This window comes from Cryptomeria japonica, chromosome 3 (assembly GCF_030272615.1).
Source record: "Cryptomeria japonica chromosome 3, Sugi_1.0, whole genome shotgun sequence".
Lineage (NCBI taxonomy): Eukaryota > Viridiplantae > Streptophyta > Pinopsida > Cupressales > Cupressaceae > Cryptomeria > Cryptomeria japonica.
In genome coordinates, this window is record NC_081407.1 from 211811585 (window position 1) to 211834474 (window position 22890).

A 22890-nucleotide genomic window follows, 5' to 3' on the forward strand; every position below is an offset into this window, starting at 1 on the left:
GATAAGGCTAGAAATCCAAACTGATACCTGACTTGGTTGATGGCCATTTCACACAATGAGTAAGTAAACTCAGAGTGAGGTGTATTGTGAATCCTACACCATAATGGTAGCAATATACCTTCTAAACGCATTTCACCATTCAAAATAAGCCGACTCTCGATCATCCATAAAAAGCTTTAAAGAGGATCTTTGCTTTCTGGGACACTGAAACTGCCTTCTTCTGCTTCTGGCCTGGGGACATCCCAAAAGAAGATCTTTTCTTGCGCTACCGATTCTATCCTTGATAAGTATTTCAAGCAATGCATTTCATCATGTTCATTTGTCTCATGGATTCGACACTGCCTTGGTCTTGCAAATTCGGAAAATCTGCATGGGTAAAGCTATGTATTCAATTTCCACCAAAGTTGAGGAATATCAACTTGTTGCTCATCATGAAATTGTTGTTGCTCCATTGAGAAATATTTCTTTTTGTCTTTTTTTTTATTTTTTATTTTCTCATTTTTTACTTTTTTTGATTTTCTGGAATAAGAGAGATCTTGAATATCTCAAATTCAACTTGAAAAATCAATTGGTTCCAGCTGCGCAAAGTGCTATCCTTTTTCGCAAGTCCAATTGAAGGGTGACTTCCAGCATCAACTGCTTCATTCATCTATCCACACTTGTGCCTTCCTTGTGCTTCAATTCTGTCGAGCGTTTGAGAAAAGGCTCTCCACCGATTCAAGAGTTCGCATTCGCTCACCTTTCTTCTGCTTTAATTCTGTTGAGAGCGAGAGGAGAGAAAAAGCTCTGGATAACTCTTCTAAATATGACTTAATAAAATCTAGATTTCAGTTGCTCAGTGTTCATCACGATCATGTGTCTTTTATACACGATCAAACACAGAATAAAATACCCAAAGGTACCTTATCCTCTCTTGAAAAAAGCTTCCCCGAATGTTGAAGATTTCACCTAAGGATCAATTGAGGCAACTCCAAGGTTTTAATATGTAGGGTCTCTACGTGTGGATAAGCTCATGGTATGATGTGATTATGCTGGAATCACAAGGGGACTTACGTTCGAATGCCTGAGCGTTTGATTTGCTGGAACTCAAGTTCTATCTGCTGGCTAGAAGATAAAGAAATAGCAAAAGATGAAAGGCTTAGAAAGTCTACTCTAAGACCTAGAATGCAAGAAGATAGATGAATGACTAGTTGGAGTCCTACTGGGCTAGGTCTCACCATCAAACTGAACAATTCAACACCAGCTCAATGCGATCTTCTAATGGATGCTTTTAATATGTTCAAATCGTTACACCATTTGATACTGATCACCATTCAAGTTAATGTATGAACAATAGATGCGTAACGACCTGAGATTAAGCTCATTCAATGCCAGTTGACCATGCAGGGTGCACTTATAGTCAGTAAGAGGCTAGTGGTTTGGACTAGGCAGATTCCACGCGAGTGCATTCAGTAACTTCTTTCATTCAATCTAATTGTTTACCATTTAAAATCTAGATTCAATAAGAAACCATGCATATTGCAAAGAAACAACACACTTCACCTTAACTTCAATGAAAACGGAATTCATTTACAATTGAGGCAACAATTTCTTGCCTTTTTCTCCTATTCTATTCTAATTGCTATTTTATTCACTATTCTATCTACTAACTCTTAGCTATTCTAACCTCTATTAACCATTTATTAACCCTTACAAATGAAGAGTCAGAGCTTTATATAGAGAGCTCTTTACATTTCAATGGGTTTGATTGATTTACAATCAATGGATAGGATTACAAGATGGAAACCCTAATTAGGGTTTTTTACAACAAACTCCCCTAGCCAATGAGAAAATTACATTCAAAATTTGAGAATCAATAGGAAGCAGGGGTAGGTGCCTCAAAGTTTGTGCCATCATTGGTGAGTCAGGTACATTGAATCTGGACATGCTGATGTGGAGCTATTTGACTGGAGGAATAGTGATTGGGATGCCACCTTGTCTGGTACTTGCTCGTATCTCTTTTGATACTCAATTTGGTGATGCTAAGAAGCTAACTCTGATTAAGTCTTTTGAAACTATGTGCTTCTTCAAGGTACCTTTGCATTGACATCGGTGATCCTCCTCCTTCTTTGATGTACTCGATGAATGATGTACCTCCTTGACTCCCATGTGTTTGATGAAGCCTCTTCATGGTCGAGTCACTCCTCCTCTAGTAGCTCATATCGCCTTGAAATGTTTATAAGATCTTTCTTCTTGACATCCCGTGGTTTCTCTATGCGGAAGAATGAGGTCTTTGACGATGGCTTGGTCTATTACATGCAACTCCTTGAACACTTGAAGTCCTTCAACTTAGAAGCACCTCGAGTCCTCCTCCATGCATTTGAAGTGTCCTTGATGAATGATGGAACTAGAAAAGGTCACCCCTGTCCTGGCCTGATCTTCTTCCAACTTGATTTGATTGACCTTCAAAACAAACAAAAGGTAATTAAGAATACATGATATATTTATTCTAACATAGCATTTCTTACCTTAAATCATCAACAAGGCATTAGGATCAATTTGCTTTGGACCCTCTGGAAGGACAAGCCCTATAATGAAATTCGCTCTGGATCCTGTCTAGGGATAGGCCCTATAATAAAATTCTCTTCGGATCCTCTCTAAGGACATGCCCAATAATAAAATTTGCTTTGGATCCTCTCTAGGGAGAGGACCAATAATGAACTTCGTTCTGGATCCTTTGGAAGGGTCTGGAGCGAAATTGACATTTTGCTTGATTTTCCTATATAAAACTCCATTTCTCATCCTTTTTTCATCAAAAACAAGTCTTTTGCCCTCGAAAATGCTTAGGAATAGGTTAGTTCAGAGGCTTAGGCAAGGTACAAGACTTCCTAAAGAAATTCTCTCTAGACCCTTTGGAAGGGTCAGGAGCTTTGGTGAGTTTCGCTATGGACCCTTTGGAAGGGTCAGGAGCGAAATTTGGAAAATAGGGTTTGTCCTTGATAAAGTTTTCTCTTAGCTTGCTTGTTTAGCTTCAAACCATCTTAGGAAAATACCTTGAGGGCAATTTGCTTTAAAATTGTGAGGAAAATACATGTTTTTGAGAAATTCGCTATGGACCCTTTGGTAGGGTCGAGAGCGAACTTATTCCTCTAGACCCAATTCTTCCTTCTTTTCATTCATCTTGCTTTAGACTTGTCCTTTTGAATCCTTTCCTTGCCATGTATGTCCACCATTTGATGTCCCTAGTGAAGAAATAGGTCTTTTTGGAGGATTTCGCTTTGGACCCTTTGGAAGGGTCAGGAGCTTAGAAAAAATTTGCTCTAGACCCTTTGGAAGGGTCAGGAGCGAAATTTGCAGTTATGCTCAAATCCTTCACTTTGTTTCACACATCAATACTCTCTCAATCACACCATAGGGATAAGGTTTATGAGGCAAATTAGGACCAAGAAGGGAGATATAAGGAAATTCGCTCTGGACCCTTTGGAAGGGTCAGGAGCGAATTTGAGGAATTAGTCTTAGAGATCATCCAAACACTCAGACTTTACCCTCTATCACATTGTTCTCACCTTAGGACATGCCAACAAATCACCTTAAGGAAGTGCCTAGTCAAAATGTTGAATGAAAAGTGCATCTTAACAATTTCGCTTAGGTACCTTTGGAAGGACAGGACCTATCTAGGAATTTTGCTCTGAATCCCATGGAAGGGTCAGGAGCAAAATTTGTCTTTTTGGTCAAATTCGTAACATTTTCATCATCCAATCTTGTTTGAATATGCTCACAAGGCATAAATAGGTCATTCCTCATTCAGTCAAGGCATAGGAGCAAGGATTTGAGGTCTTAATTGGGGGCAAGAGAGGAGTCTAAGGAAATTCGCTCTGGACCCTTTGGAAGGGTCAGTAGTGAATTTTGCAAAAATGCTCAAATTATTGACCTTTCTCCAAATTTTCAAGTCTAGGCTTGGTCGTTAGGCATTTCTAAGGGCAAAATAGGTCAATTTTATACCAATCAATGCCTAGAGGACAAGAACTTATCATCCATTAACTTGACCAACTCAAACCTTTAAAGGGAAAATCCTTGATGATACTCACTCACAAACCTTTATTCACTTCCTTAACTCAAAGACATAGGTCTCAAAAGGCAAGACTCCTAGCAGGATATAAGGACTTCCTCAAACTCAATCAAGACTTAACCTAGAAACAAGAGCAAGGCCTGACCTAGAGAAGGCTTTCAAAGAGACCTTGACCTGGACTACCTACTGACCCACCTCAACTCAAGAAGACCTTGCTATCCTAATGATCTCTCTGGCAACTCTCCAATGCAAAGTCTAAAAGCCAAGACTAGACAACTAAGCAAAGAAAACTAACCCTAGAAAGCAAAAAATAGGGGTCCCCATTTGCAATGAGGCGATGTGTGAATACGTCACAACAGGTAGGAATCCTAATTTGGGATTTATGAACAGCACATTAGGCCATTTGTGATGTAGTAGTGGAACACTATGAACACCCCGCTTCATATGACAATCTACGCTCTAAAATTCAAATGGTATGCTACAAGACTTGGGAGAGTGCTTTCATCTGATGATGAAGAAGTGAAAGAAGGCAACTTAATATTATATGTTAAGGTTCTATGATGTGTATGATGTGTATGATGGAGGGACTCTCCTTGGTCTTGTTGCGATTTATCATTAGAACGGGTTGCTGTAACATGCACCCCTGATTTTTTTGAGATTTTGAAATGTTTCGCCAACAACTTAACAATAATTAACGTGCAATATGATAGGTCAACTGCTGTAACAACTGACATTTCATTTAAATCAAGTAAATGTTGATGATATCAACTCCTTATTGGAAAATTTCATTTTGTAAGCATACAACCCTTACATAACATTGAGTTAGTCAAATACAAGACATGTAGTACCTCAATGAGGAATGATAGACAACTTAAGAAGTTTGCAATCACTGAAATGAAATTAACAGGTCTGAAAATGCATTAAACCATCAGCCACAGCTAGGAAACATCCATTGATAACCTCCAACGCCAACCCCAGCATCAACCAAGGACCATCCACATAGATAAAGGTACTTGCAACAGCTTAAACATCCCAAAACACGTTTGAACAATGAATTTGCAGGTCTGTAACTATTATCAGAAATGCCAGGTTTGTTCTAAACACCTAAACAGGGGCGGCTTTTGAACAATGAATTTGCAGGTCTGTAACTATTACCAGAAATGCCAGGTTTGTTCTAAACACCTAAACAGGGGCGGCAAAGCCTGAACTAAGGTCTGAAACTGAAGATATGAGGAGGACAACAGATGAACAAGCTTCTTACTCATCAAACAATCCCGTTAAGTCTGAATAAAGAGTTTTAGCAGATCTGAAATTGCACCAACAACCTCCAGAAATGTTCCAAACACCAAAAACAGGGGCGGCAGGGTCCAAATCTGCTTGAAACTCAGTCAAAACCTGTCCCAAACGAACTCAGGAAAGTCTGCAACAGCTAAGCATACCTGATCGACCTCAGTACAAGCTAATAAACACCTTCAACAACATTTTAATTGCATCATATTGACCATACACAAGTTTCCTAGACAAGTCGCATTCTACAAACTGTGCGATTCCCAAGGAAAAATCAATATCAGCCTAAACACCTGAATACACACCTTAAATGTGGTCGCCTAGTACTTGAAATCAGTTTGGAGAGACCCCCACAAAATTTTATCCAAAATTCTAGCTCCCCACGTCCATTTGAAGGGTTCAACTCTCATGCAGGAGGGTGTGCGGTCTGATCTAAAAACACATAAAAATCTCTGCAAAACACCTTAGAAAATCCCTGATTCAACATCAACACAATCTCCAAAATAAATGAAATTTGAAAACCATATAAATCTTTTTTTTTGAAACCCCAAATCACAAAAACCTTGTGAAAACCAATGTATTTCTCGAGTGAAATTACCAGACCAGCTAGGGTGGGTCTCTCAACACCGAAACCAGCAAGATTGAAGAGGGTTTCCATCCTCAACAACTTGGATGAACTCTTTTGTTCATTCCAATAGCATCTCCTCATGTGTGCAAACATTGAATAAACCAAATGAGAGCCTCAATCCCATTTTTATAACTTTTTGAGAGCTATTTTAGGAAAAAATGTTTTTTCTTTTTTGCTTCTTTCTTGAAAAACTGCTTTTTTGCTTTTTCGAAAAGAAATTTTTGTATTTTTTTGCTGTTTTTTCAAAAATCAATTTTTCTTTTAAAAAGACCTCTTTGAAATATAGAAAACATTTCATGTGCAAAGGCCCCCCTTATGTCTCCTAGTTGTCCACTCGAGGGAAATATACTTTTTTAAAAAATATTCACACTTAAATGAATAATATAAAGTCACTTTATTACTTAAGTGCAATTATTAAAATAATATCAATCACCTTACAGAAAGCTTGCCAAGACACTAGAAATGGAAATCAAAAGCGGAATTGAAGCTAAAGAAAGATGCTTGATGCCAAAAATAGAACTTACTAAAAATAGCAGCATTTTGCAAACTTTGTGGAGAACAACCTAGAAAGCCCAAAACAGTTGCCACCAAAAAGACACCAATTGAACCCAAACTGCTGTCAAAGAACAAGAAACTGAAACTCAAGCTCTCCAAGAACATTGGAACTCTTCCTGCACACTTGGAAACTTAAGTAAAACCACAAAAACTAGCCAACACTCATAGTACAAGATGGTGTACAGAAACTAGCCAACACTCATAGTACAAGATGGCGTAAAAATGGAGACATTACAATTGCCGCCTCCTATCTCACTAGGTGTTGACATTGTTGATATTTTGAGTTTTATTTTCTTCTTTACTTTTTAGAAATCTTATTGATTGACTTCCTCCACTTAGATACTCTTTGTATCCCCTCCTTGGCTTATTCATATTGAGGATGTTGTTAGAATAATAATTTCTTATATTGTTAATGGTCAACTTAGGTTGTTAGATTTCATTAATGTATCTACAGTATTAGGTAGATAGAGTTAGGTAATATCATTAATTTCTACATTGTTTTGTATTTCTATAAATTGTAATCTTTACCAGTTAATATGAACTAAGATAATTTACTAGTGAATCTGATTTTCACATAGTATCAAAGCTAGGGCATGAAACCTGTTTTTCTCAAAAAATCTGCACGTTTTTTAACGACCTAGAGTTTCTGCAACTTCGCCTAGGGTTTTGACCCTTTGCTTCAAGGTGAATTTTTTTGCGATTGCAGATTCTTTTTGGGTTTTTCGAAACCTCAACTTGGTCACCATCAAATTTTTTTGGGTTTGCAGATTTTTTTCGCCAAGGGTTTCTGCAACTTCGCCTAGGGTTTTGACCCTCTATTTCAAGGCGAAATTTTTTCCTGGTTGCATAAGTGTTGTGGTTTTTTCGAGAGCTCAACTAGGTTGTCAGATTTTTCTGCGTGCATCATTTTTTGAGCTCGCAGATTTGACCCTTCATTTTCAGAAAAATTATTTTGATTGCAGATTTTTTTTAGGTTTTTCACAAGGATTTTTGGGTCTTCGTCGGATTTTTTTGGGTCAGTTGAAAATTTTACCTCGAAAACTATGCTAGGGTTTTGAGATTATCTCCTTCGTTTCAACTTAGAATTTTTTTTTATTTGTAGAATCTTTGTGGGTTTTTCGAGATCTGGACTAGGTTGTGATCAATTTTTTTCAAGTATTCCAAAAAATTTATGCCTCGAAAACCATGCTAGGGTTTCAATTTCTGCTTTTGAATCCGACTTGCAAAATTTGTTTCTAAAAACCCTTTGTTTTCATCCTCTAGTTTTCGTGCATTCACCAGTTTGACCTTGGGGTACGCGATGACATCGTTGACGAACATTATGCTCAAAAGCAGCCAAAAGCTCAATGGCCGCAACTACAACACCTGGAAGTAGCGTATGTTGACGATTTTTGAGTACTGATGTCTTGATGTAGTTGTTCTAGGCACGTCTCAACGTCCAGACACTGTCGGAAAAGATCAGGACAAATGGGATGAGCGCAACCAAGAAGCCGTCATGCTCATCAAACTCTCTGTTGCTGATAAGCAACTACCTCAGGTGCTGTACGACAAAACTAGGTAGGAAATATGGGATCATTTGAAGAGTCTTCATGAAACCTCTGACAACAGCAGAACATTCTTTCTTAAGAATATGCTCTTCATGATCATGATGGATGAGAAAACATTTCTTCAGGAGCATCTGACAAAGATCAAGGATATTTGCGATCAGCTAGAAGCTATTGGTCGAAAAATGGAGGAAGAAGATATGGTGGTCATTACTCTGACGAGTCTCCCACACTCGTATGAGCATTTCATCGAAACACTCAATATCATTTCCACTGACGTCGATTTGAAGTTTTCCGATCTTTGTAACAAGCTTTTACAGCAAGATTGGTGGCAACAACAGTTTGGAAGCAGTACCAGTTCTCCCTCCACTGAGGAAGCGTTCTCTGCCAAATCTTCTGCTAATTGAGAACAAAAAGAAGGCTCAATCTTCTTAGCTGAAAGACTCTGGTTCTTCTCAGGACAACAAGAAGAAGAACGTTTAGGGCAATTATTGTCATAAGTTTGGTCACATGAAGGTTGAGTGTCGAATTCGTTTGGCTTCTAAAAAAAAGAAGCAAAGAGGGTCTTAATAGAAAGCAAATGTTGTTGAACACTCCGAGCAGAAAGAATTTGCTTTGTATACTTTTATGGCCAAGAGAACAACAGATCTAGTACACTCTTCTGCCTGATATATTGATTCAGTAGCTTCGCGACATTTTACTCATTGTCGGAATTGGTTCACAAAATTTGAACCATTTTCGGATCCAGTAATCTTTGAAGGAGGAGAAGAGTACAGAGTTGTTGGTAAGGGCACTGTCCAGATTCACTGAGGAGGTAGACATTTAATTTTTCTTTATGTCTACTATGTTCTAGGCATGGAACATAATCTCCTCTCCGTAAGTTTAGATCATGAGGCATTCTCCTCAATTAGATGTTGTCTTCAGTTGGTCCATCTGCAACATCGTTGATAGGGAGACTCATACTGTAATCGCTATGGGACTTGAAGATCATGGTTTGTATAGACTTGTTGATTTCGGTGATTCTTAAGAGCATGCTTTGGTTGCTAGGAGTACATCCATCATAACACTTTGGCATCAATGTTATGGGCACTTAAACACACACTATCTCTCTCAGTTATATCGAGAGGGTTTGGTTGCTGGTCTACCTGAGATCCAACCTCAAAATCATGGAGTTTGTGCAACCTGTCAAGCTGGGAAGCAACATTGGACACGATTCTTGGATGGTGATTCTTGGTGAGCCTCCAAGGTCCTTCAATTGGTTCATGCTGATGTATGTGGGCTAGTGAACACTCCATCTATTACTGGTTGTAGGTACTTGTTATTTGTTGATGATTTCAGTCATAAAATGTGGGTGTATTTTCTAAAAAATAAATCAGATGTGTTCAGTACATTTCAGCAGTTTAAGGCCTTAGTTGAGAAAGAATCCGGTTCTTAGACTGTCACTCTAAGGTTAGATAATGGGGGGGAGTTTTGTTCCAATGACTTCTCTACATTTTGTGCTGCGCATGGCATTAAACACCAACTCACCACACCATACACTCCTCACCAGAATGGTGTAGTTGAACGTAGAAATCGCACCATTACTGAAATGGCTCGTTCTATGATAGAACATAGAAATGTTCCTAAGAAATACTGGGCTGAAGCAGTTTACACTGCAGTCTATCTACTAAATTGGTCACCTACACATGCTGTCAAGAAGATGACTCTTGAAGAAGCCTGGCCAGGACGCAAGCCTAAAGTGGGCCATTTGAAAGTCTTCGGTTCTATAGCTCATGTGTGGATTCCAGACGCCAAGCGTGGTAAGCTGGATTCAAAGAGCCAAACACTTATGTTTACTGGTTACAATGACAACCATAAGGCCTACAAGTTGATTGATGTGGAGACAGATCGTCTCATCTTCAGTTGTGATGTTGTGGTTGATAAGACTATTGGTCCATTCATGCCTTCTACTACTCCTAGTCCTACAACTCTGTTTATGAAGACTTCTGATGTTGGTGTTCGTCTTCCTCTTGGTTCCCATGATGGGAGGGCTTCAGAGCATTTTGACTCTGAAGATGAGGAATCTATCGATCCAGCACCACTTGATTCATCACAGGATTTTTATCCAGATGACTTTGTTCCGGAAACTCCAAGGGATGTTGTTCCTCCAATGCTAGATGTTGGTACTTCTACCCTCAAGCCTAAGTGGTGGGGCAAGACTATCGTAGATCTTCATGATGATGAGCTTATTGAGGGCAGATCCACTCGTAGAAAGAGAATGTAGCAAAATACAGTCAACTTTGCACTTATGGCCAACATTCATAGCATCCATAAGCCCTAGACATATTCCGAGGCTAAAGGCATTCCTGAGTGGGAAAAAGCTATGGAGACCGAATACCATAGTCTTCTGAAGAATCACACTTGGGTTCTTTCTGATTTGCCTCCTGGGAAGAAACCTATCAATTGTAAATGGGTTTACAAAGTCAAGTATCATGCAGATGGTACTTTGGATAAGTACAACACCATATTGGTTGCTCGGGGTTTTACACAGCGAGAGGGCATTGACTACGAGGAGACTTTTTCTCCTATTGCCAAGATGAGTACCATCCGTCTTCTTCTCACCATTGCAACTTAGTTTGGATGGAAACTTCACCAAATGGATGTTAAGAGTGCATTCCTCAACGATGAGTTGCAGGAAGAAGTTTATATGACTCAACACCCTGGCTTCAAGGTTCCTAGTAAGGAACATCAGGTTTGTAGATTGGTAAAAGCCCTTTATGGCCTAAAGTAAGTCCCTCGGGCTTGGTACTTCAAGATTGATCAATATTTGGTTGAATATGGTTTTCAACATAGTCCCTCTCACACTAATTTGTACGTCAAACTTTCGGGTGATGAGATCCTTTTCCTTGTTGTCTACGTGAATGACTTGATCATCACTCGAAATTCAGCACATTTGATTGCTGCAATCAAATAGAACTTGTGCCAAGCTTTTGACATGACAGATTTGGGGCTTCTCCATTATTGCTTAGGTGTTGAAGTGCGGCAGACTAATGACAATATCTTTATTTCATTGTCCAAGCATGCTCGCAGTTTGTTGGATAAGTTTCGAATGCAGGATTGTAAACTTGCTTCCACACCTATAGAGAAAGGGCTGAAGTTATCAACCAAGTCTGATTCACCTATAGTAGATGAAACAAATTCAGACAACTAGTAGGCAACCTCATCTATCTCACTGCCACTAGACTTGACATTAGTTTCGCTGTCAGCTACATCTCTCGCTTCAGGATAGCTCCAAAAGTTGATCATTGGATTGCAGCGAAGCGAGTGTTACGATATGTGAAAGGCACTTTAGACTATGGCATTCTATATACTAGGTGCAACGATCCAAAGTTGATAGGTTATACTGACTCAGAGTTAGCAGGATTGGTGGATGACATAAAAATCCACTTTTAGGTACGTATTCAGTTTGGGTACTGGTGTCGTCACTTGGAGTAGCAAGAAGCAACAAGTTGTGGCTCTTTCCTCGATCGAAGTTGAATACCGGGGAATAGTCAAGGCGGCATGTGAGGCAGTTTGGCTCTGAAGGATGCTCTCTGACGTGCAGATGCCACAGACAGGTCCTTCTCCCTTGTATACCGACAATCAAGGGGTGCTCAATTTGGCCAAAAATCCAATCTTCCATGAACGTACCAAGCATGTTGAACTTAATTGTCACTACATCCGCAAGCTGGTAGAAGATGGATCAGTTCAGTTGTAGTATGTTCTGACAACGGATCAGACTGCAGATATTCTCACCAAGTCTTTGAGTCTGGATAAATTTGTAAAATTTAGGGGGCAATTTGGTGTTTTTGATAGATTGACCATTAAGGGAGAGGGTGTTAGAATAATAATTTCTTGTATTGTTAATGGTCAACTTAGGTTGTTAGATTTCATTAATGTATCTACAGTATTAAGTAGATAGAGGTAGGTAATATCATTAATTTCTACAGTGTTTTGTATTTCTATAATTTATAATCTTTACCAGTTAATATGAACTAAGATATTTTACTAGTGAATCTGATTTTCACAGATGTGAGCATGCAAATTTTAGTGCGGACATTTATAACATATTCAAGTCACTTGACCTCTTTGCCACGTCTACTTAATCATGGTACCATCGTCCAATGTGATTATCTCTACTGCCTTCAATTATACAACTCAAGGGTACCCCTCATACATTTGAGGGTTAGGCCACCATGTTATTTGTAGGGTAGGATTATTTGACTTAGTTCTTTCTTTGAGGTGGGGAATGTGAATCAATTTGTTTGTAGATACCCTATTTATTATAAATGGTAGCATATGCATTGTTGTCTGTAAAGAGATTTAGTAGGCTCCCTATCCAAGTTTTAGTAAGTTATCGATTTGGGTACGAATATAGATACGAAATTGGGTATGGATTCGCAAAATCGACAAAAAAAATAATTTCATTGGGTACGGGTACATCTGTACACACACATATATATTATATATATGGCATAAAATCAACTTGAACGATATAAAAGCAGCTGAGAGCAAATGTAATCTTGAATTTATTTATTTCGTTTATGACAGACTAAAATTAAATCAAAATAAACACTCATATAGTGGATTGCATAGATGCAGCAATTGATTTGATTAATGATGCTCAATTAGGTCTTGAAACCCTCAGAAAATATTGACATTACCAGATCTAGTCATCAAGTTAGTAGGACAACAAAATGTAGTGATAAATAATGCCACTATAGCTATTGGAAGATCTCAGACCTGATTACTAATCAATGTGATAACCAGTTGACCAATAAGAAATCACTAATACCAGTTTCACATCCTTATGACAGTATGAATAAATCAACAAAAATGGAAATAAAGATCAAATTGCACCAATGATGACAGGCTGTGTATTTATGACAATTGCAATTTGAATAGTAGTTTGGGTCATATCACACCCCTTATAAAAGGTTGCAGCGTATATGACATTGCAATTTAAATAGTATAGTTTGTAGCCAACACTACTTTATTAATTTGCCCCAAAATTAGGCACAACAGATGATGAATAATCATTGAGGACCCAGCCACCTGGGAAGGACCTTGGAGGAATCCAAGGGGAATCAGGCTCGGACTAGGACCCGGGCAGAATCAGAATCAGGATCCAGGGGTTTTAGTGAAGAATCGGTAACTTAGAATTTTTATCATCATTACTTGTGATGTTTGGACCTTCCACTTTAGAAGGCCACTACTCTTAGATGTAAGACATTGCATATGGGATTTGAGGCGCGTAGGCTGATTAAACTCCTTTCATTGTATCATATATATAGAATTAGAGTTTCCATTGGTTTAGTTGGTCCACACATAGCTGTTGATAAATTAGCAAGACATCACATACCTTTGAGAAATGCTACTAGGACTCTTTGTGTGTGTGTGATGCTATGCGCCTTGAATATACTTATATACAATGTAATATGCCATTCAATTTTTTTGTAGACAACCCAAGCTATAGCCTCACCTCTCTAAGCTCATTGATATTAGGTTTTAGGAGAGGTACTAGGGAAGTGTTTTGTTTCCTCCCAATATTTGTCCTTACTTGCTTCCACTAGCCTAGGACATTCTCTCAAGAAACTTATTAAATCTTGCATTATAATTTATATAGTGGTGGAGGGTACTGTTATTTGTTTCTAGTGAATTTGTCATTGGCATAGACACATACCAACATTGCCTTCTAGCTTTGGCATTCAACTTGAGTTTTAATATCCATCTGGTCCTTGCCTCTTAAGGGATTCTCTCCTTGCATGGTTATCTATATTGAGCTTTAGGTGTATGTGAATTGGTGAGTTTTAACTTTACAATTGATCTTGGCCATAAGGTTTGAGTAAAAAATGAACATTATTATTTAAGATAAATGGAAATTGTACTCTTTATGGGCTTCCACAATGGGGTTGTCACACACCAAATTGGTGTCTTGCTTGGCAGTGACCTAAAGACTACTTTAACGTTTTCTATAATTGATATAATGGGGTTCTATTGGAGGGGTCCTATATAGGAACCATACCAACATAGTAACTGCATAACCAACATGAAGTATAATAGAGAAAATAGGTAACCAAAGTGATGCACACACCGCTTACATCAAATTCAAATAACTATACAAAAAAATGTCTATCAGATAGAGTAGATCAAAATCAGCTCGAACCCTAATGAGCATCAAATACAAAACATCCACAGACACCTAAAAAACCAGCCATAGAACAATAGATACTTCTTCATAGTTGAAACATAGAATCAACGACTACCTAGAGGAGCCATTTTCCAACACTCAAAAACTTGACCATAAACCCCATTCCTTGAAATAGGAACCACCTCCAATAATGATGTTAACACACCAAGGCTGACATTGCCCCATGCACCTTGACATCTTTGATAATCTTTGTTTGGTGGACAACCCTTGTAAGAAGACATTCTCTAGTAATGGCATCTTTGACCCACTCAACAATTCTAGTGTGCCATTGTGTGAAGTTAAAACTCACATGGTGCATTGACATTCTTAAGTCTTGAAAGAACTCCTCCAATGTTTTTTGGTCCACCCTTAGCTCATGCCCATCTTCCTACAATTGCAAAATAGAAGCTTCAATCTGAATGCTTGATAATAGTACATTACTTGGCTCCCTTCAAAAGGATCACCACCTTTTACATCATCCTCTTCTTTAACCTTGCACTAGGAGCTTCAACAAACAAGCCCTTATCTCTTTGTTCACAACGGCCTTAGAGAGTCTCTCCTTGAATTCAGTGAGAATCATAGTATGACTGAAAGCATCCCATATCTGCCAAGCCTTTTTCCCCTAAAATTGCCTTCACTAGCTGCAAATGGACAACATCTTTACAATCAAAAATCCTTTTTAAGTAGTGATCCAGGGGGACTCACCACCTGCCATTGTGTAAGAAACACAAAGCCTTTGCTGCAATAAGACACCTGCTCTTAATATTCACACTACACCCAAAGAGCCAGCTAAAAAGAAAATTACCTTAACTTCACCTTAAATTCATAGCCTCTTTTAAAGCTTTGGGCGTATGTGTATTGACAAGTTTGGCTTTACCATTAAGCTTGGTAATGGAGAGAAAACTTAGGAATTAAATAATGAACTTTATATAAGGTAAATGGAAAACAACTCTCTTATTGGTTTTTTTAAGGGGGATCTCATATGACTAAATTGGTCTCACTTGGGGGTGATGTTTGTTCTTGTAAATAATGGATAGTGTTTAGACACTTTGATTTTGCTCTCATTATTGTTGTTTTGATGTTGTATGTGTCATTTTTTGAACTCATGGGCGTTATTTCACCACAGTACATTTGTGTTTCAATGAGATATATTTGTTCATTGCCTTTAATATAATATAATTTTTCAATTCTTGTAGTTTTTCTCTATGATTTACAATTTTGGTTTTACACTCATTTGACTTTACTCTTCTATTAGGTCTTTTATTTTTATCTTTCTTGTTCATAGACGTTGCAGTCACTCATCACTATTGTTATTATATGTGCAGGGATCTTATATGACTAAATTTGTGTCACTTGGGGGTGATGTATAATGTTTACACACTTTGCTTTTGTTGTCATTGTTGTTTTGATGTTTTGTCTGTCAGTTTTTGAACTCATTGGGGTTCTTTTTCACCACAACACGTTTATATTATATTGAGATATATTTGTTCATTGACTTTAATATAATATATTTTTTCAATTCTTGTAGTTTTTCTCTATGATTTACAATTTTGATTTTATGCTCATTCGAGTTAACCATTCTATTAGGTTTTTGATTTGTCTTTCTTGTTCATAGACTTTGCTGTAGGAAATCACTCCTTGCTATTGTTATTGGAAGTGGCTAAACTCAACATAAAATGGTAGGCCGTACAGTTTTCAAAAATCTCAAAAGACAATGGATTTTTACAAAATTTTCAGGAGTTAAATCTTCATGCTCTGCATCCCCATTACTGTTAAACCACAAAAAATCTGACAAAAAAACGCTGTGTTTTGCAGATCTGGGAGGTTATTCAGAGTGCCATTTTGCGTGAAGATTAGCCTGTACCACTGTTATTAGTTGCTTTCAAGTCCAATTGACATACAGTGGTTACATGTGGATTTTAATATAATATAATTTCATATTAATAGCAAAATTGACCGGTATTTGTTTGCTTTACTATGAGACATTTCCTTGACTTCTGTTGCTTTTTTATCCCTTACAACTTATGGAGTCCATCTAATAAAATGTTGGTGATGCAGTATAAAAATGTACGACCTGATTATTTGAAGAACATTTGGAAGGTGATTAATTGGAAATATGCAGAGGGTGTGTAAAAGTATTCAAATTTATGTTCAAAATTGGAATGTTAAGGATTTTATCTTTCTTTAATTTCTTAGACAATATTCAATGCTATTAATGTGTGCTCTCTTAGTTATTTCTGATCATGAATTTAAACTTGTTTGGTTGCAGGTGGCTATAGATAATATTTATTGATTTCGATATTATCTTCAGCATGCTTCACGACACATATATAGGCATTGCCTTGACCAGACATGTCAGACATGCCCGATCAAGACATGTATTGATCAAGGGTGGTGCCTCTTCGTGGAGCAAACCGATAACTATCAGTTAATATCAAAAGCTGATTTATAACAAATGCCAAATGGTTTGTGATTAAATGCGGTTTCCTTATCATTGTATCCGATAATATATCGGTTAGATTCTAATGCAATTTAATCATTAACCAATCACCAATCAATTTAATCATTAACCAATCACCAATCGGTTTTACTTAATGCTATTTTGTGTTAATCGGTGGTAAATGTAACCCGATTATGAATCGGTATAAGAGCAAAAATATGTTAAGGTGATAACTATTGTAGTTATCATATGATAACACTAATTAGTGTTGTCATATGCCAACTAGAATAGATATGCAGAACCGATTACAATCACAACATATAAATTAAATCATTGCATAGCAAATACGATCATATCTTGATGCTTATAAGGATGATTACAATTTCTACCATTAGTATGTAGATTTATCGATAGGATAGATGATTGAATGAGAGACTTCATTTATCTCTCATTCAATCATTTATCTTACCGAAGCTATATTGTATCAACACTCCCTCTTAGCTAGGGAAGATAAATAATCATCTAATTATATAACATCACATTTCTCATAATAGAATGTATTACATGACTTCATAATACAAATGATCAAGTCACATATGTTTGTGACATGATGTATCACATAACACGTGATGCAAAAGCATATCACATCATCTCATGATATAGAGATATCACATAACACTTGATATTAGCATCGCATAACACGTGATGCCTTGGATATAAAATAATTTTAGAATATTGAATTGTCTTATATCCAGGTTATAGTATGTGCACTGACATTATGTCACACAATGTCTACCATAACATATCATGACACATCCATGAGTCAAGATGATATCAACATTACAAGATTGTCACCTTGTAATTTTCAGTACAAGTGTTCATTATCTAAAAAGTCGTCACTTCTTAGAAATGGACATAGGGGGAGGAGCCCACAAAGTCATAACACGACAAAAAGAAGTTTACACATTAAACATCTTATATATTAGTACAAATTATAAAGCAAATTACAATTCAATCATACCAAGTCCTTTCCTGAAGTGTTCAACTTTTACTCTGGATAGAGGCTTGGTTAGTATGTTTGCTGTCTGGTCTCCTGTACTAATATACTGCAAATGAATCACATTCCTATCCACCATGTCTCTCACATAGTGGTAAGGAATCTCTGTGTTTGGATCTATCATGAAATATAGGGTTCATAGAGAGTTTTATTCAACTCTGGTTATCACAATGAATTATAGTAGGCTTTAGTGGCTCACCGAATAATCCCACAAGTAGTTTTCTAAGCCATACAGCTTTTCGTGCAGCCATGGAAGCTGTGCGATATATTCGGCTTCTGTAGAACTCTGAGCTATTGAAGACTATTTTCTGCTAATCCAAGATATCGTGGCTAAACCCAAACTGGAGTAGCATCCCGAGGTGCTTTTCTTGTTAGTCACACTTCCAGCCCAATCTGATTCAATTAACCTATGAAGATCCAAATCAACTTTCTCATACTTGAGTCCATAGTTAAGAGTACTTTGAAGATATCTCTTAATATGTTTCACAACCATAAGATGTATCTCCTTAGGTTCACACATGAACTGGCTCAAGGCATTTACTGGATAACTGATATCAGGTCTAGTATTGACCAAGTACATTAACGATCCAATCATCTGTTTGTAGAGAGTGGGATCTATCAATGGGGAATCTGCTGTTGCTTCCTTCAATTTGTGAAGATTAGTTTCCATAGGAGAAGACGTGGGTCTACAGTTCATCATACCAAATCTCTTCAATATGTCTAAGGTGTATTTTCCTTGATTGAACACAATATTGTTAAATTTTTGCCAAACTTCCAATCCAAGAAAGTAATGTAGAAGGCCTAAATCCTTCATATCAAATTCCTTTTCAAGGTCTTTCTTATATTGTTCAATAGGGTGATCTTCTCCTGTAATCAGAAGATCATCAACATATAAGATCAATATCAACATATCACTTTTGATCCTTTTGAAATATAGATTTGGGTCTACATCATTTTTTGAGAATCCCAATCCCTGAAGATAGTTGTCAATTCATTCATACCAGGCCTTGGGAGCCCGTTTTAAACCATATAGGGCTTTCTTTAATCTGCACACGTGTTTCTGTATTGTGGATCTCAAACCCTTCTGGTTGTTCTAAGTGGACTTCCTCCTCAATTTTACCATTCAAGAAGGCAATTTTCACATCCATGTGATGGACTTTCGAACCTTTGGCTGGTGCAATGGCCAGTACTGCTTTGACTGAGGTGTACCTAGCAACTGGAGCAAATGTCTCATCATAGTCTATCCCTTCTTTCTATGAGAATCCCCGGGCAACAGATCTGGCTTTGTGTTTCTCTATGCTACCATCTGCGGCATGTTTGATTTTGAACAACCACTTGGATGAAACAACAGATTTCCCTTTTGGCCTAGGAACAATTTCCCACACATCATTGTTAAGTATGGAAGTATATTCTTTAGACATTGCATTTTTCCAAACTTGATGTTTAAGAGCTTTTGGTACACTGTAGGGTTCTGATTTGGAGAGATCATTCATAAGGGCTACATAGCTAGAAAATCTTCGGGGCCTCTTACTTTCTCTAAAAGTCTTTGAAGGAGCTGCAAAGTCCCTTGCATCCTCCATTGTTTTGTGAGCCCATAGAGGTCTTTTCTTAGGGATTTCTTGGGAGGATTCTGTACTTCATTTTCTTTTGAACACTCCCTCTGAATCTCAGGAGTGGGATCTTCTTCTAGGTCTGAAGATAGAGCATAGGTTTCAGACTCAATAGAGTATTTAGCCCTTTTTAAGGCTATGTCTTCTTCAAATATAACATCTCTACTAAGTTCAATATTGCTATGTCCAGGTACAAAAATTCTGAAAGCTTTAGAGGTTTCACTATATCCAACAAAGATTCCTTTTCTTCCAGAGGGTTCTAGTTTTGTCCTTTTCTCTTTAGGTATGTGAAAGTAAACATGGTAGCCAAATATTCTAAAGTGGGTGATATCTGGCTTTATCTCGGTGAAGACTTCTTTAGGGGTTTTGTCTTCAATGTGGAAATGAGGATATCTATTTTGTATGTAAACAACAATGTTGGAGGCTTCTGCCCAAAGGTGAGTTTCTAAGTTCTGATCAAGGAGCATGGCTTTGGCTGCTTCTACAATGGTTCTAATTTTCCTTTCAGCAACCCCATTTTGTTGGGGGTTGTAAGGAACAATGAACTCCCTCTTAATCCCAGATTTTTTACAAAACTCCCTAAAGATGTCTGAGGTATATTCCCTCCCATTATCGGTTCTTAGGACTTTTATTTTCTTTCGAGAAGAGTTTTCAGAGAGGAATTTGAATTCCTTAAATCTCTTGAGAATCTCTTTAGATTCTTTACGTTTAAGGAAGTAGATCCAGGTCTTCCTGGAGAAGTCATCAATGAATATTATATAATAAAGGAACCCTCCTAATGATGGAATAGACGTTGGCCCACATAGGTCAGAATGAACTAGTTCCAAAACATTGCTCGTTTTTATAGAACTATTCTGAAAGGAACTCTTGGTATTTTTGCCTAGGGCACACCCTTTACATGTACCAGAATGGTATTGTTTTAACTTATGCAAACCAATTACTAATTTTTCCATTGAACATAAAGCACAAAAGTTTAAATGACCTAATCTTCTATGCCAAATTTTATTAGAATCTACAATCTCATGAAGTAGGGCTAGGTTAGATTCAGTACATACCTCATACAAATAGTCTTTTGTATGTCCTAGGGTTATAGCCTTCTTGATGGAAGAGTTTTGTGGCCATACTAGAACTTTACTATTCATGAAGGTTATTTTGTACCCATCATCTTCAAGTGCAGATATGGAGATTAAGTTCCTCTTGATGCCAGGAACGAATAGGACTCGAGTGAGTTGGAGGGATATGCCCGTCTTCAGCTTAATGGTGCAGGTACCGACACCTTTCACTGGATGTGCAGAGTCATCACCAATGGTTACTTCTTCATCAGTTTCTTCCAACATGGAATCCAATAATTCTCTTTACCCAGTGATGTGTCTTGAAGACCCACTGTCAATGATCCAGGTGTTAGATTTATTGGATACTTCGCTAGAGAGGGCAGAGTAGAATACATGCTTCTCGGAGTCACGTTCTTCCTTTTTCACTTTTCCAAATGTAGCTTGTTGTTTGATTCTATCCAGACATCTTGTTGCATAGTGTTTATATTGATCACACCTAAAGCACTGAATGTGAGAGTTGTCTTTCTTAGACGATCTTTTCTCATGTCGATTCTTTCTCTTCTTGAAATGTTTCTTCTTGCTTTTCTTGTTGGAGTTGGTATTTAGGACATGCAGTTCTTCATCTATGTTCTTTTACTTGATCCCCTTTTCATTTAACCTTGACTCCTCTTGAAGACAATTTGCTCTTAGCCTATCAAATTTCAAATATTTAGCCCTTGCACTAATGCCTTGGATGAATGTTTCTCATGTACTAGGCAACCCATCTAGAGCAATGAGCGTTATCTCTTTGCTGTGGATCTCATATCCAAGTGTTGTCAGTTCATCCCTTAGGGCTGATATCCGCATAAAGTATGCATTGATTGACTCTCCTTTGTTCATACTTATATGATTTATTTCCCTTTTTAGAGCCAGGGTTCTACTTGCATTGTTTATCTTGAATGCACTTTCGAGTGCTTTGAACATTTGATAGGCAATCTCATGTGTTGTTATTATTGGCATAATGTGATTTCTCACTCCATCGACAATGATCTTCATGGATTTTTCATTTCCCTCGATCCATGCTGATTTGTCAGGTTCATTCTTAGGTTCTTTAGATTCAACTTTATTCTCTTTTAGAATCATCTTAATTCTGAATTTCCATGTTGAGAAATTGTCGCCTCGTTCAAGTCTATCCTCAAATTTGATAGCATTAGCCATGGAAATGTGATGTCTATATCCTCGATTTGAACTTCTCAAATTTGAATGCCTTAGGTTCGATCACCTTGGCTCTGATACCATGTAAAAGTATTCAAATTTATGTTCAAAATGGGAATGTTAAGGATTATCTTTCTTTAATTTCTTAGACAATATTCAATGCTATTAGTGTGTGCTCTCTTAGTTATTTCTGATCATAAATTTAAACTTCTTTGGTTGCAGGTGGCTGTAGATAATATTTATTGATTTCGATATTATCTTCAGCATGCTTCATGACACATATATAGGCATTGCCTTGAGATCAAGGCATGCCTTGACTGGACATGTCTCATGACATGTCCGATCAAGACATGTCTTGATCAAGGTTGGTGCCTCTTCGTAGAGCAAACCGATAACTATCAGTCAATATCAAAAGATGATTTATAACAAATGCCAAATGGTTTGTGATTAAATGCGGTTTGCTTATCATTGTATCCGATAATATATCGGTTAGATTCTAATGCAATTTAATCATTAACCGATCACTAATCGGTTTATACTTAATGCTATTTTGTGGTAATCGGTGGTAAATGTAACCCGAATCGGTATAAGAGCAAAAATATGTTAAGGTGATAACTATTGTAGTTATCATATGACAACTAGAATAGATATGCAGAATCGATTACAATCACAACATATAAATGAAATCACTGCATAGCAAATACGATCACATCTTGATGCTTACAAGGATGATTATGATGTCTACCATTAGTATGTAGATTTATCAATAGGATAGATGATTGAATGGGAGACTTCATTTATCTCTCATTCAATCATTTATCTTACCAAAGCTACATTGTTTCAACAGGGTGTATATGAGGAGGCCAAACCATGACAGACACTGTTTTGAAAAATTGGCGCAAAATTTGAATAGTTATCTTTATTGATAAATCTTTGGTGTCTATCAATATAGTAGTACAATATTGTTTAAATTGTTCATTATAACTTTGATACCATGAAGTAAAACAGGCTTTTAACTTTGAAACTCTTAATCCTTCAATAAAATATAGAAAGATCTTATGTATTACAAACTGGTATACTCTGGTTTATTTTATTCTTTACTGATTAGAAAACAGTAGACGAAAATTTTGTGCATGCCAAGTTGTCCATATAATTCTATAGAAATGTTTGTTCTAGAAATGTTTTTGAGATAATATATGAGGTTCTATTAATGGTGCCTTGTCCTTGAGATTACTAACAACATACATCAGAAAGAGTGAAACTGCAA

General features: G+C 37.2%; 1 long non-coding RNA gene across 3 annotated transcripts in view; it reads left to right on the forward strand.

Moving 5' to 3' along the window:
- Nucleotides 1-16835, forward strand: part of LOC131874598 (uncharacterized) — a 33892-nt gene extending 17057 nt beyond the window's left edge. Inside the window, exons 2-4 of one of the 3 annotated variants that reach the window (XR_009371957.1) lie at nt 15886-15949; nt 16086-16395; nt 16540-16835. This is a non-coding gene — a long non-coding RNA (uncharacterized LOC131874598). The remainder of the gene's footprint in view (nt 1-15885; nt 15950-16085; nt 16396-16539) is intronic. The other 2 variants (XR_009371958.1, XR_009371956.1) reach the window with 2 other exon arrangements.
- Nucleotides 16836-22890: the final 6055 nt, after the last annotated feature.